The 15,889-nt window shown below is 36.0% G+C and overlaps 2 pseudogenes across 2 annotated transcripts; both read left to right on the top strand.

Annotated features, from left to right (window-relative positions):
* Positions 1–1,195: 1,195 nt before the first annotated feature.
* LOC148760205 (putative disease resistance RPP13-like protein 1 pseudogene) lies at positions 1,196–5,654 on the top strand (annotated as a pseudogene).
* A 4,028-nt stretch (positions 5,655–9,682) lies between these two features.
* On the top strand, positions 9,683–15,716 carry LOC18585740 (putative disease resistance RPP13-like protein 1 pseudogene; annotated as a pseudogene). Of its 2 annotated transcripts, none has more exons than XR_016028886.1 (3): positions 9,683–13,935; positions 15,170–15,292; positions 15,430–15,716. The product of XR_016028886.1 is annotated as a putative disease resistance RPP13-like protein 1 pseudogene, transcript variant X2 (transcript). The 2 variants fall into 2 exon arrangements; XR_016028885.1 differs by having other exon boundaries at positions 9,684–13,935; positions 15,173–15,292.
* Positions 15,717–15,889: the final 173 nt, after the last annotated feature.

Here is a 15,889-nt window from a genome sequence, read left to right as displayed (position 1 = left end):
AATATTCATTTTATTTTAATAATTTTATTATATAAATTATGTAGCTTTTTTTATTTGGCTACTTTTATAAATTAAGTAGTTTATGAATAATGACTTTCAATATATTAAATTTTCTTAATTTTAATTTAATTTCTCTATTACAATCATCGTAATTAACAAAATATGATTATATTAATATTAACATATATTAAAGTATAAAAAATTAAATGTTTTTAAAAATTAAAAATTAAAAATTATTTAAATAAAAAAATTTGCTTGATAAGATATAAGAAAATATTTTAAAAATATTGATATTTTAAAATAATTATTTTTAATTTATTATTATTATTATTATTTATAATTTTTCGAAATTATAATTACCCTCTTTTTGCTATTATTATTTTTATTTATGATGTTATGTAATTCTAAATTATTTTTTTATTAAAAATACACCCACGCATAACGGGGCACCACTCTAGTGAAATTGACAAGAAAACCAAAAGCAAATTGCACTGAACCTGAAATCAATTTCCTCACCAAGCGCCATTATAGTTGGTCGCCCTTCTGTGTCCATTCATAGACCATCCACTCAGAACCTTCCAATACAGCTCCTCATCGAAGACAGACAGATGTATTTGCACAGATAAAGTTCTGTGGTCCACTCCTTGGACTGAATATTAAATGTCTTATCTGTTGGAAAAGATGAGAGCTCCATGTTCTCATTTTCTTGTCATTTCTGGGCTCTCAACCACCATTATTTGAAGAGCAAACCTAACACCAAAAACTATTCCATGTTTAACTTTTCTTTTCTTTTAATAATGAAGACAGATCCTCTCAACATTTACTTATTTATCTTGAGGTCATTTTTATTACCGGTCCTTTTTAATAATGAAAAAAGCATTGAAGTTTAATAAAGTGGGTTAATTTCTATTTGGATGCAGTGAAATGTGTTTATAATTAAAGGAACCTACTTCGAAGTTTGAAATTAAGATTTTAAGGATCAAAGCTAATGATATTCCCAACATTACAAAAGCAAGGCTATGAGATTTAATTAAATTGAAATATTATTTTTAATCTAAACTTCATCGAATTTTTTGGGTATGTTTGTATATCTCATGAATTTTTTGCATGTGTGTTTATTTTTTATCCCATGCACCGAAAGAAAATAAAGTTCTGTGGCCCACTCCTTGCAAATAATATCCCATGTCTAATCTTGTTGGAAATAATTTTTTAGCTTTCAATTTGAAAAATCAGTTGAAGTTTGTGTATCCTTCCACAACACACCAGGGACTTTGAGCAACAGAACCTGATCATAAGTTTTCCCCTTTCTTCACCATCGATTGCATTTGCTTTCACCTTCTCATCACAATCACTTCCATACCAAAGAAGAAACTATGGCTGAATTGGTAGGAGGAGCATTTCTGTCTACTTTCCTTCAGGTGTTGTTGGAAAGAATGGCATCTCGTGAGGTTTTGAACTTCTTCAGCAATAGACAACTCAATGATGAACTGCTGCACAAACTGAAGAGAACCCTGTTGCCTGTTCAGGCAGTGCTGATTGATGCAGAGGAAAAGCAGATGAAAAATCGGGCCGTGCAAGAGTGGCTCGATGAGCTTAAAGATGCTGTCTATGATGCAGAGGACCTATTGGAGGAGATTGAATCGCTCACTTTGTCACGCAAGCTGAAAGAAGAACCTCAAACTAGCTGTACACCTCTGGTAAGGAACTGTTTCTCTTTTCCTAATCCATTTACTAAGAGGATGGAGCGAAAGTTGGAAGCGATCCTTAACAGGCTAGATGACATTGCAAAGCAAACTGATACCCTTGGCCTGAGAAATGATGTCGGCGAAAAACCATCACCAAAATTACCAACCACCTCTTTGGTAGATGAATCTGAAGTGTATGGTAGGACTGATGATAGAGAAGCTCTAATTAAGATGCTGCTTTCAGATGATGCAAGTTGCCATGAGTTAGGAGTGATTACTATTGTGGGCATGGGTGGGCTTGGAAAGACCACTCTTGCTCAGCTTGTCTACAATGACAGCACAGTGAGAGAGTGGTTTGAGCTCAAAGTATGGGTCTGTGTTACAGAAAAATTTGATTTGTACGGGGTAACAAGAACCATCATTGAACGGCTCGCTTCCACTACTTGTGACATAAAGGACCTGAATCTGCTTCAGATTCAATTAAGTGAGAGACTCAAGGGAAAGAAATTTCTTCTTGTTTTAGATGATGTTTGGAACAAGAAATATGCTAATTGGGAAGCACTGGAACTCCCTCTTAAGTCTGCAGCAGAAGGCAGTAAGATCATTGTGACAACTCGTGATGAAGGTGTTGCATCTGTCATGAGAACTACAACATCAAGTTATAATCTAAAGCCGTTACCGGAGAAAGATTGCTGGTCCTTATTCACCAAGCAAGTGTGCAGCGGCAGTAGAAATACTACCATTCGTCCTGACTTAGAAGCCATGGGTAGAGAGATTGTAAAAAAGTGCAAAGGCCTACCTTTAGCTATAAAAACCCTTGGAGGTCTGTTACGCATGAAGGTTGATGCCAATAAATGGGAAAAGATATTGAAGAGTGATATTTGGGAGTTTTCAGATGAAGAAAGTGATATTCTTCCAGCCCTGATGTTGAGTTATCACTATCTTCCTTCATATCTAAAACCATGCTTTGCATTCTGTTCACTTTTCCCCAAGGATTATCTCTTCCAGAAGGAAAAATTAGTTCTATTGTGGATGGGAGAAGGCTTATTAGACAACTTCAAAGAAAAAGGAAAGACGCTAGAAGAAGTAGGTGATGACTGCTTCGACGAGCTTGCATCAAGGTCTTTTTTTCAGCGATCAAGTGGTTCAGGAACACAGCTTGTTATGCATGGCCTAATGCATGACTTGGCTGAATTTGTGTCGGGGAAATTTTTTGCAAGGTTAGAGGATGATGGCTCTTGTGAAATTAATAGAAGGACTCGTCATTTTTCTTATCTGACGGAAGAATATGATACATCTAAAAGATTTGGGGCCTTGAATGAAGCCAGGCGTTTGCGAACTTTTTTGAATGTAGACAAATATCCTTGGATGAAGAAGTATATTGCTGACACTATAACGCATGATTTGCTGCCCAATTTAGGGTGCTTAAAAGTACTCTCTTTATCTCAATATCGGAATATCAACGTGTTGGTGAATTCCATTGGCAATTTGAAGCTACTACGTTATCTTGATCTCTCTTATACTGCTATCAAAAAATTGCCTGAATCAGTGAGTGCTCTGTTTCATTTGCAAATTCTATTACTATCCTATTGCCGGAACCTTGTTGAGTTGCCTACCAAATTGGGAAGGTTAATCAATTTGCAACATCTTGATCTCAACGGCACAAAGTTGAAAGAGATGCCAGCACATATGGGTAAACTAAAAGATTTGTACACGTTAACTACATTTGTTGTAGGCAAACACAGTGGGTCCAGCATCAGTGAGTTAGGGGAGCTCCAACATCTTCATGGAACTCTTTCCATTTTGAATTTACAAAATGTTGGTTGTTCTGGAGATGCTTTGGAGGCCAACTTGAAGGGTAAGAAGAAATTGCAGAAGTTGGTGTTGATTTGGTGCGATGGAATTGAAGATTATTCAAATTATGAGGCAGATGTGCCTTTGGTCAAGAAAAGAAAGGTAGCAGTACCTAAGTTTGTGCCTCATGAAGACGTACTCGAGCAGCTACAACCTTCTCCAGATCTGGAGCACCTCAAAATTTTCGGTTATGGAGGTACACAATTTCCAGAATGGGTGGGAGATCATTCCTTTTCAAAAATCGCATGCTTGGAGTTAAGCAATTGTGAGCATTGCTTGTCCTTGCCAGCACTTGGACATCTACGGTCTTTGAAGAACCTGTGTATCAGAGGATTTGCTCGAGTAAGTGCTGTAGGTTCTGAGTTCTATGGGAATGGTTCTAGTATGAAGTCCTTTGACTCACTTGAAATACTGAGGTTCGAGAACATGCCGGAGTGGAAACAATGGTTGTGTTTGGGAGATGAAAATGGAACTTTCTGTAGTCTGCAAGAACTGTACATAATAGATTGTCCCAAGCTGAAGGGAGATCTGCCTAAAACACTTCCTCTTCTAAGGAAATTTAGGATTGAAAATTGTGAGACGCTTGGTAGTGCTCTCTCGAGGGCGCCTGACATGCATGAACTGAAATTAGTGAATTGTGATAAAATGCAGCTGCAGGCACTACCAACAGAGCTGCAAAATTTAGCAGTTGAAAATTGCAGTGTCCAAGATTCCTCACTGGAGCTGATGCTGCAGCATTGCACTCGTCTTGAAGGATTGTCTATTGGAAGTTGTGCTTCTCTTAAGTGCCTTCCAGAAGGTCGTCTACCTGTTTCCTTAAAGAGATTGAAGATTCATGACTGCGGTGAGTTTGATTTTTCTAGAATCCTCTTGTACACATCTCTACAAGCATTGGAGGTGTGGAATGCCCATGATTCACTAGAATCATTCCCATTAGGCTCTTTTCCTAACCTAAACCATTTCGCACTCGGGTCGTGGGAAAATATCAAGTCGTTTTCTGCATTAGAGGGACCTCACCAGCATCTCCCATCTCTCCATACTATACATATATCCGACTGCCCAAACTTTGAATCTTTTCCCAAAGGAGGATTATCTGCCCCTAATTTGACAACAATTTGTCTCCTCAATTGCGAAATTTTAAAGTCACTCCCCGAGCAAATGCGCTCCCTTCTCCCATCCCTCGAGTATTTGGATATATTCAACTGTCCGGAGATTGAGTCATTTCCCGAAGGGGGCTTGCCAGTCAAACTAAAAAATCTTAAAATTAGTTGTTGTAATAAACTTACTGCTGTTCGAACGGAATGGGGATTGGACAAACTCCCCTGTCTTAGACGTTTCGAAATGATCGGAGGAGATATGGAGTTCTTTCCAGATGAACAGCTGCTGCCATCCACTATTACCAATCTTTGCATTCGGAGTCTTCCAAATCTCAAGACTCTGGACTACAAAGGGCTTCAACATCTTACCTCTATTCGGGAATTGGATGTCAGTGATTGCCCAAAGCTCCAATCCATGCCACTCGAGGGGCTCCCTGTCTCCCTTTCTTCTATATCCATTGTCAGCTGTCCATTGCTGACAAAACGTTGCCAAAAGGAGAAAGGTAAAGATTGGGCCAAGATTTCCCACGTCCCATCGATAAAAATTGATGGTCAAGTCATTATCGCCTAAACTCAATGTCCCAGAGAGTTCATTTGGCTCAGGTATCCCATCTGCACTCTACATAATAACATATGTTAATGGTTGCTTTCATTTCGTAAACTTGTGAGTTCTGCTTATAACGTATCTCTTTATTTACTATATATATTTTATTTTAAAAGTTCTCTCATGAACATTATTGAGGCCTTTCAATTGAGTTTATTATCCCATTTCTGTTTAGTGTAATAGCTCAATTGCTTAATTCTTTTTGCTTCTTTTTCCCGATTTATTGAAGCACTTCAAAGAAACTGCGGATGTATTATACCAGAGTTGGAAAGTCTCCCTAATGAAATTAAGTTTTTTTAGAAAGGGATGAGTTTATTATTCAATCGAGATGTATAGTATCCTGATAAGTTGGCTGGCATGCGGAAAAAGCAACTCATCGCTATCTTTAAAACTCATTTGAGAGCAATAGAAAAATGATAGAGAAAGTGTGTGTCTGTGTGTGTGTGTGTGTTTGCATCATTTTGAGCTTTTATTGTGTAATATTCCTTAATTAGCTAGCCTATCAGTAACAGCTTTAACTTAATCAATATGTTTATATATTTTTATCTTCCATAAAGAATGTCCTAATCTTAATAGGTTTTTCTGTATTTCTTTTTTTTCTCTTTTATTTAGAAGAAAGAAAAAAAGAAAAGGTTAAAAAGACCAGGAAAGTGTCAGGTTGCTGAAGTTCTATTTGTTTAGTACAGTTGCATTTGGCTCTGTTTTTCTGGCATGAAGTTGAACTTCCAAATCATTGTTTGGAAGTTCTATTCCTTTGCTCATTCATTTATTATTTTTTCAAAATCCATCTTGACATGCAATTTGAAAGCGTCCAGGTCTATGAACATTTGTTTTTAATATGAAAACAATTGTGCTACTGATGGCAGTTCCAGTGAGTTCATGTCTTCTATCAGAGGCATTTTTGTATTGGTGATGCACTCTACCATATCTGTTATAAGAAACATAATACTCAAATTTACTGATAAAATATTAGATATTTTATTTTTGGGTTTCCCTCTGGATCACATTTGTCAAAGAAAGAGAAGATTTATATAGATATATTGCTCAGGGGCCATGTTTGACATGTGCTGAGTTGGTGTAGCCATTGATTTATACATTAGTGAAAAGCTTGGCTTGAATTCCACTAACATCAATCAGATGATTGAGATGGACAGATGCTTGTTCATGGGGTTTGAAAAATGAAGCAGCCTTTCGAATCTGATGCTTCAATATGATAGTTTTTTCCGATAAACCATTCCCCATATAAAAGGATGGACTGTAATGAGTCACAAGGGACACTGCTTTTCCTTGGTATATTTCCAAAATGGCGTCATGATGAAGCATCCGAAAAGCTCGACCGACAGAGCATGGCTCTTTTCTTGCAATCCTCAAAATTGACCTCTGGAAATGCTTTGTTGATAAGAAACCTAAAGCATCAACACAAGTCAAAAGATAAAAAAGGCAAATCCTGCTTTCTGTCACAATCTGATCAATTTCTTCGATATACCATGGAAGTCACCAAACACACCAATCCGGACTATCTTTACAATCCCACTTCGAATTTTATAATTATTTGCAGGGACTGTACAAGAGCATGGAAACGCTATGAGATGTCTATCAATTACTAGGGGAAACATTTTGTTACAAAATTACAAGCTTTTATTACAGACACTCACAGAAAAACTCGTCCTATATACTACTTTAGAAACACAAATGTTTGTACATAGCAAAGTGGCTGCAAAGAAGTAACCACCACAGCAGGCCTGACAGTGGTGGAGATGGTTGACGGAGCTTATCAACCCAATTATGAAAAGCTACCAACAAACCCTCATGGGGAGAGGGGCCAATCAAGTAGTCTTTTTTTATTATTGATCTTCCACATCCAAAAGTCAAGAAAGAGCAAATTCCACACCATTGTTAGATGAGAAAACCAAAAGCAAATTCTAGGGAATTTCGCAGATAGAATCTGTAACATGTATAAAAAGAAGATTCAAAGCTACTTCTAGATTTGATCACGTCACCGTAAGGGAGTGAGGAGTCGGTGAGTAAGAGTTCACGATAGGCAAATATGGACTTACAATTGAAATGGTTTAAAAGGACAAGAATTATGTTAAGCTCGCTGAGCAATGCGGATTCGGAAAAAATTAAACCCTAGAGGGTTTTATGTATTTCTAATCATGCTACTTTCTTTTTTATTTATTATTATAATTTTAGAGAAAGCCTCTCTCTCTTATCATTTTTTTCGTTTTTGTACAATTAGATAGAGTTAATTATCAAAATAAAATAATTATATTTTATATTAGATATAAAAAAAAAAAAAGGAAAGAAATTGCTTGTGCTTAAGTTTAAATCTAACTGAAAAGATGGAGCATTTTGGTATATACTAAATCACCAATATTATTCAAATAGATCTGGATCACTGCTTCTGCAAATACTACTACAGGGTCCAGAGGTGTAGTAATATTTCGTCGGGTTTTAATTTCCATAACGTTGCACAACAGATAAATAAAATATATACACAAAGAACGTCACTTCATCAATTTTCTTTTCAAATTCAAACAGTATTGTTGTTTTATGGATAAGAAAAAAATAAAAAGAAGAGGTGAGTCGGATTCACCCAAATCCAAACTGGTTTAGCTTTAAGCTTATTCAATTTATTTTATTTATGTAATTTTTTTATGTATAAATTAAATTTATGAAATTACTTTAAAAAAAAGATAAGAATAAAAAAATAAAACTATTTTTTGATAAGTAATAAAAAATAAATTAATTAATTGAATAAAGTTAATAATGACTTACTAAAATTATTGAGGGATTGCAAAATTATTTTTGGTAGATTAATTCTAAATAATTATGAAGGCATAAGATAAAAAAATAGTAATTAAAATTGAAGATAATTTACAAAATTTCATCATTAAAATTAAGAAAATTTTAATATACGTAATTAATATTTATTTTATTTTGACTTTCAAAAAAATATTTATTTTATTTTAATAATTTTATTTTATAAATTATGTAGCTTTTTTTATTTGGCTACCTATATAAATTATGTAGCTTATGAATAATGACTTTCAATATATTAAATTTTCTTAATTTTAATTTAATTTTACTGTTAGAATCATCATAATTAACAAAATATGATTATATTAATATTAACATATATTAAAGTATAAAAATTTATATGTTTTTAAAAATTAAAAATTATTTAAATAACAAAATTTGATTAATAAGACATGAGAAAATATTTTTAAAATATCGATTTTTTAAAATAATTATCTTTAATTTATTATTATTATTATTATTTATAATTTTTTCAAATTAAAATTACTCTCTTTTCGCTATTAAAATTATTTTTTATTAAAAATACACCCACGCGAAGCGAGGGACCACTCTAGTGAAATTGACAAGACAACCAAAAGCAAATTGCACTGAACCGGAAAGCAATTTCCTCACTTAACCCCATTAGAGTTGGTCGTCCTTCTGTGTCCATTCATAGACCATCCACTCAGAAACTTCCAATACAGCTCCTCATTGAAGACAGACAGATGTATTTGCACAGAAAAAGTTCTGTGGTCCACTCCTTGGAATGAATATTAAATGTCTCGTCTGTTGGAAAAGATGAGAGCTCCATGTTCTCATTTTCTTGTCATTTCTGGGCTCTGAACCACCATTATTTGAAGAGCAAACCTAACACCAAAACCTATTCCATGTTCAACTTTTCTTTTCTTTTAATAAGGAAGACTAATCCTCTCATCATGTACTTATTTGTCTTGAGGTCATTTTTATTACCGGGCCTTTTTAATAATGAAAAAAGCATTGAAGTTTAATAAAGTGGGTTAATTTCTATTTGGATGCAGTGAAATGTGTTTATAATTAAAGGAACCTACTTCGAAGTTTAAAATTAAGATTTTAAGGATCAAAGCTAATGATATTCCCAACATTAAAAAAGCAAGGCTATTAGATTTAATTACATTGAAATATTATTTTTAGTCTAAACTTCATCGAATTTTTTGCATGTGGGTATGTTTGTATATCTCATGAAATTATCTTATAAAAATGAAATGAAGAGTACATCTCTCAAAACAGCGATTATTTTGTACCTATTTAAAGTCACAGAAATCCATCTGAATAAGGAAAAGGCATTTGATTTTGAGCTTCTTATTTGAACTTTAGCAGCATGCTAGTGTTTATGACATGCACTTGTATTTAATTGTTGGAACTTCATGGATGCAAAATGGCTGTTATTAATAGAGAAGAAGACTCTACATGATTTGATTAAAGGGGAGGGGCCGTTTTGGCTTGGCAAATTAAGGGGATACACCTATGGAAGCAGAGCTTTGGGTGTAAAATCCTCCATCTTACGGTGCGGTACACGCCTACTGACCCAAGTCGTTTTCATATCCAAAAGTAAAGCAAAAGCAAATTCCACACAACTTGTTAGATAAGCAAGTCAAAAGAAAATTCCACGAAATTTCGCAGAAGGAATCTTTGTATCACCACATGGAAAAGATAGTCTGCAAGCAATTTTCTTTCCTAACTCAGTTATTCACTTTATCACTCAGAACCTTCAGTACCGCCCAACGTTGAAGACAAACAAATGAATTTGCACCGAAAGCAAATAAAGTTCTGTGGCCCACTCCTTGCGAATAATACCCAATCTCTAATCTTGTTGGAAATAATTTTGTAGCTTTCACTTAGAAAATTCCGTGCAAGTTGTCTATCCTTCCAAAAAACACCAAACACTTTGAGCAACAGAATCTGATCGAAATTTTTCGCCTTTCTTCCCCATTGAGTGCATTTGCTTTCTGCTTCTTCTCATCACAATCACTTCCATACCAAAAGGAGAAACTATGGCTGCAGAATTGGTAGGAGGAGCATTTCTGTCTAGCTTATTTGGCGTGTTGTTTGATAGAATGGCATCTCCTGAGGTATTGAACTTCTTTAGCGGCGGTGTCAATGATGAAATGCTGAAGAAACTAAAGATAACCCTGTTGTCCCTTGAGGCAGTACTGAATGACGCAGAGGAAAGGCAGATGAAAAATCACGCTGTGAAAAACTGGCTCGATGAGCTTAAAGATGCTGTCTATGATGCAGAAGACATACTGGAGGAGATTGCATCGCTCAGTTTTTTGCGCGAGCTGAAAGAAGAGCCTCAAAACAGCTGGGCGTCTCGGGTACTAAACGTTTTCTCTTTTCCTAATCCATTTACTAAAAAGATGGACCCAAAGTTGGAAGAGATCCTTAACAGACTAGAACACATTACAAAACAAATTAATATCCTTGGCCTAAGAAATGATGTCAGGGAAAAACCGTCACCAAAATTACCAACAACCTCTCTGGTAGATGCATCTGAAGTGTGTGGAAGGAATGATGACAAAGAAGCTCTAATTAAGATGCTGCTTTCAGATGATTCAAGTTCCCAGGAGTTAGGAGTGATTAGTATTGTGGGCATGGGTGGGCTTGGTAAGACTACTCTTGCTCAGCTTCTCTACAATGACAGCACAGTGACAGACTGGTTTGAGCTCAAAGTATGGGTCTGTGTTACAGAAAAATTTGATGTGTACGGGGTAACAAGAACCATCATTGAACGGCTCGCTTCCACTACTTGTGACACAAAGGACCTGAATCTGCTTCAGATTCAATTAAGTGAGAGACTCAAGGGAAAGAAATTTCTTCTTGTTTTAGATGATGTTTGGAACAAGAAATATGCTAATTGGGAAGCACTGGAACTCCCTCTTAAGTCTGCAGCAGAAGGCAGTAAGATCATTGTGACAACTCGTGATGAAGGTGTTGCATCTGCCATGAGAACTACAACATCAAGTTATAATCTAAAGCCGTTATCGGAGAAAGATTGCTGGTCCTTATTCACCAAGCAAGTGTGCAGCGGCAGTAGAAATACTACCATTCGTCCTGACTTAGAAGCCATGGGTAGAGAGATTGTAAAAAAGTGCAAAGGCCTACCTTTAGCTATAAAAACCCTTGGAGGTCTGTTACGCATGAAGGTTGATGCCAATAAATGGGAAAAGATATTGAAGAGTGATATTTGGGAGTTTTCAGATGAAGAAAGTGATATTCTTCCAGCCCTAATGTTGAGTTATCACTATCTTCCTTCATATCTAAAACCATGCTTTGCATTCTGTTCACTTTTCCCCAAGGATTATCTCTTCCAGAAGGAAAAATTAGTTCTATTGTGGATGGGAGAAGGCTTATTAGACAACTTCAAAGAAAAAGGAAGGACGCTAGAAGAAGTAGGTGATGACTGCTTCGACGAGCTTGCATCAAGGTCGTTTTTTCAGCGATCAAGTGGTTCAGGAACACAGTTTGTTATGCATGACCTACTGCATGACTTGGCTGAATTTGTATCGGGGAAATTTCTTGCAAGGTTAGAGGATGATGGCTCTTGTGAAATTAATAAAAGGACTCGTCATTTTTCTTATGTGACGAAAGAATATGGTACATATAAAAGATTTGAGGCCTTGAATGAAGCCAGGCGTTTGCGAACTTTTTTGAATGTAGACAAATATCCCTGGATGGAGAAGTATATTGCTGGCACTATAACGCATGATTTGCTGCCCAATTTAGGGTGCTTAAAAGTACTCTCTTTATCTCAATATCCGAATATCAACTTGTTGGTGAATTCCATTGGCAATTTGAAGCTACTACGTTATCTTGATCTCTCTGATACTGCTATCAAAAAATTGCCTGAATCAGTGAGTGCTCTGTTTCATTTGCAAATTCTATTACTATCCAATTGCTGGAACCTTGTTGAGTTGCCTACCAAATTGGGAAGGTTAATTAATTTGCAACATCTTGATCTCAACTTCACACAGTTGAAAGAGATGCCAGCACATATGGGTAAACTAAAAAATTTGCACAAGTTAACTACATTTGTTGTAGGCAAAAACAGTGGGTCCAGCATCAGTGAGTTAGGGGAGCTCCAACATCTTCATGGAACTCTTTCCATTTTGAATTTACAAAATGTTGGTTGTTCTGGAGATGCTTTGAAGGCCAACTTGAAGGGTAAGAAAAAATTGCAGAAGTTAGTGTTGAGTTGGTGCGATGAAATTGAAGATCATTCAAAGTATGAGGCAGATGTGCCTTTGGTCAAGAAAAGAAAGGTAGCAGTACCTAAGTTTGTGCCTCATGAATACTTACTCGAGCAGCTACAGCCTTCTCCAGATCTGGAGCACCTCAAAATTTTCGGTTATGGAGGTACACAATTTCCAGAATGGGTGGGAGATCATTCCTTTTCAAAAATCGCATGCTTGGAGTTAAGCAATTGTGAGCATTGCTTGTCCTTGCCAGCACTTGGACATCTACGGTCTTTGAAGAACCTGTGTATCAGAAGATTTGCTCGAGTAACTGCTGTAGGTTCTGAGTTCTATGGGAATGGTTCTAGTATGAAGTCCTTTGAATCACTTGAAATACTGAGGTTTGAGAGGATGCCGGAGTGGCAAGAATGGTTGTGTTTGGGAGATGAAAATGGAACTTTCTCTAGTCTCCAAGAACTATACATAATAGATTGTCCCAAGCTGAAGGGAGATCTGCCTAAAACACTTCCTCTTCTAAGGAAATTTAGGATTAAAAATTGTAAGATGCTTGGTAGTGCTCTCTCGAGGGCGCCTGACATGGATGAACTGGAATTAGTGAATTGTGATGAAATGCAGCTGCAGGCACTACCAACAGAGCTGCAAAATTTAACAATTAAAAATTGCAGTGTCCAAGATTCCACACTGGAGCTGATGCTGCAGCACTGCTCTCGTCTTGAAGGATTGTCTATTGGAAGTTGTGCTGCTCTTAAGTCCCTTCCTGAAGGTCGCCTACCTGTTTCCTTAAAGAAGTTGGAGATTGACAACTGCGGTGAGTTTGATTTTTCTAGAATCCACTTGTACACATCTCTAGAAAAATTGAACGTGTCGAATGCCCTTGATTCACTAGAATCATTCCCATTAGGCTCTTTTCCTAACCTAAATAGCTTGAACTTCAGGCGTTGTACAAACATCAAGTCGTTTTCTGCATTAGAGGAACCTCACCAGCATCTCGCATCTCTCCATTTTATAAATATGTTCGACTGTCCTAATTTTGTATCGTTTCCCAAAGGAGGATTATCTGCCCCTAATTTGACAAGTCTTTATCTCTTCGATTTCAAAAATTTAAAGTCACTCCCCGAGCAAATGCACTCCCTTCTCCCATCCCTCCGCTATTTGACTGTATCGAATTGTTCAGAGATTGAGTCATTTCCAGAAGGGGGCTTGCCATTCAACTTAAAATGTCTTACTATTAATAATTGTAATAAACTTATTGCTGGTCGAATGGGATGGGGATTGCACAAACTCCGCTGTCTCACACATTTCGACATGATTGGAGGAGATATGGAGTTCTTTCCAGATGAGCAGCTGCTGCCACCTACTATTACCAATCTTCACATTATTGGTCTTCCAAATCTCAAAACTTTGGACTACAAAGGGCTTCAACACCTTACCTCTATTCGGCGATTGAAAATCGATAACTGTGGAGAGCTCCAATCCATGCCACCAGAGGGGCTCCCTTTCTCCCTTTCTTCTCTAATCATTTACGCTTGTCCATTGCTGACAGAACGTTGCCAAATGGAGAAAGGTAAAGATTGGGCCAAGATTTCCCACATCCCATTGATAACAATTGATGGTGAAGTCATTATCGCCTAAACTCAATGTCTCAGAGAGTTCATTTGGCTCAGGTATCCCATCTGCACTCTACATAATAACATTTGTTAATTGTTCTTTTCATTTCGTAAACTTTTGAGTTTTGTCTATAATGTATCTCTTTATTTACCATATGTTTTTTATTTTAAAAGTTCTTTCATGAACATTATTGAAGCCTTTCAATTGAGTTTATTTTCCCAATTTCTTTTTAGTGTAATAGCTCAATTGCTTAATTCTTTTATTCTTCTTTTTCCTAATTTATTGAAGCGCTTTAAAAAAAACTGTGGATGTATCATGCCAGAGTTGAAAAGTCTCCCCAAAGAAATTAAGTTTATTCAGAAAGGGATGAGTTTATTATTCAATCGAGATGTATAGTATCCTGATAAGTTGGCTGGCATGCATAAAAAGCAACTCATCGCTATCATTTGAGAGCAATAGAAAAATGATAGAGAAAGTGTGTGTATGTGTTTGCATCATTTTGAACTTTTATTGTGTGATATTCCTTAATTGGCTAGTCTATCAGTAACAGCTTTAACTTAATCAATATGTTTATATGTTTTTATCTTCCATAAAGAATGCCCTAATCTTAATAGGTTTTTCTGTATTTCTTTTTTTTAGAAGAAAGAAAACAAGAAAAGGTTAAAAAGACCAGGAAAGTGCGAGGTTGCTGAAGTTCTATTTGTTTAGTAAAATTGCAATTGGCTCTGTTTTTCTGGCATGAAGTTGAACTTCCAAATCATTGTTTGGAAGTTCTATTCCTTTGCTCATTCATTTATTATTTTTTCAAAATCCATCTTGTTATGCAATTTGAAAGCTTCAGGTCTATGAACATTTATTTTAATATGAAAAAAATTGTGCTACTGATGGCAGTTCTAGTGAGTTCATGTCTTCTATCAGAGGCATTTTTGCATTTGGTGATGCACTCTACCATATCTGTTATAAGAAACATAAGACCCATATTTGCTTCCTGATCATTGGACATTGTTTTGTCTGCTTTAGTTGTCATGTCATTGTGAATCTTTGTAATCTACTGTCTTATGCTCGACACAAGTTGTTATAATTTTTCTAATTGGAAATTAGGTGTCTGACCATGTATGAGTAAACACAATAATTGAACTTCCATGTATGATGAATTTTACAACTATTTTTGTTGGTTATAATGGAAGAAAACAACCTTGATCCAACATATATCTTTCCTTTTATGTCAAAAGTAACAAGAATTTAGAATTCCAAGGAATGGATCTTACATACTCAACTTCTTCTAAATAGCAGATACCATATGGTCCCTGCAGTCTTGAACCAACGCATTGCCACAGACAAAACAAATTGAAGCCATGAAGAGCTTCTCCTTCTCCTTCTCCGCCGTTTTACTGCTTCTGTTACTTTCTTTTGGTAAGGTTTCCATTATTCACTAAATCTATGCAGCCCTTTAGCATTAAAAAACAAAAGTAGGATAGAACTGTAAAGAAATGAGCCTTTCAATGGTGTGCAGGTTAATCATTAATCAGACGTGTATTTTATGATTACAGGCAATCAGCACATGATGGGACAGAGCTGAGAGTGTGAGCAATCATTTCCGAATCCAGGCTGCACACAAGATGAATGCAATAATCTTTGCATTCAGCGTTTTTGGAGAACTGGGAAATTTGGAGCTCCAGTTTATGGGGTTTGCTTCATGAGTAGAACTTGTATCTACCGTCAATGTTAAGGCCTCAAAGTTACAACTTGGGCTACTTTTATCTTTGTCTGGCCTTGTTTCTGGGACAAACAAACAAAGTTATTGAAGTTTAATAAAGTGGATTTCTATTTGAATGCAGTGAACTGTGTTTATAATTAAAGGATCCTACTTTGAAGTTTAAAATCAAGATTTTAAGGATCAAAACTGATGATATTGCCAACATTACATTACAAACTGGCTGCCGGTATGTCTTCGAAAACTGGCTAAAGATTAATAATTAAGAAACTCGAAGTTAATATTGATTAGAACAG

This window comes from Theobroma cacao, chromosome 10, assembly GCF_053813885.1.
Source record: "Theobroma cacao isolate CCN51 chromosome 10, ASM5381388v1, whole genome shotgun sequence".
Classification (NCBI taxonomy): domain Eukaryota; kingdom Viridiplantae; phylum Streptophyta; class Magnoliopsida; order Malvales; family Malvaceae; genus Theobroma; species Theobroma cacao.
This window is presented reverse-complemented; position numbering and strand designations above follow the sequence as displayed.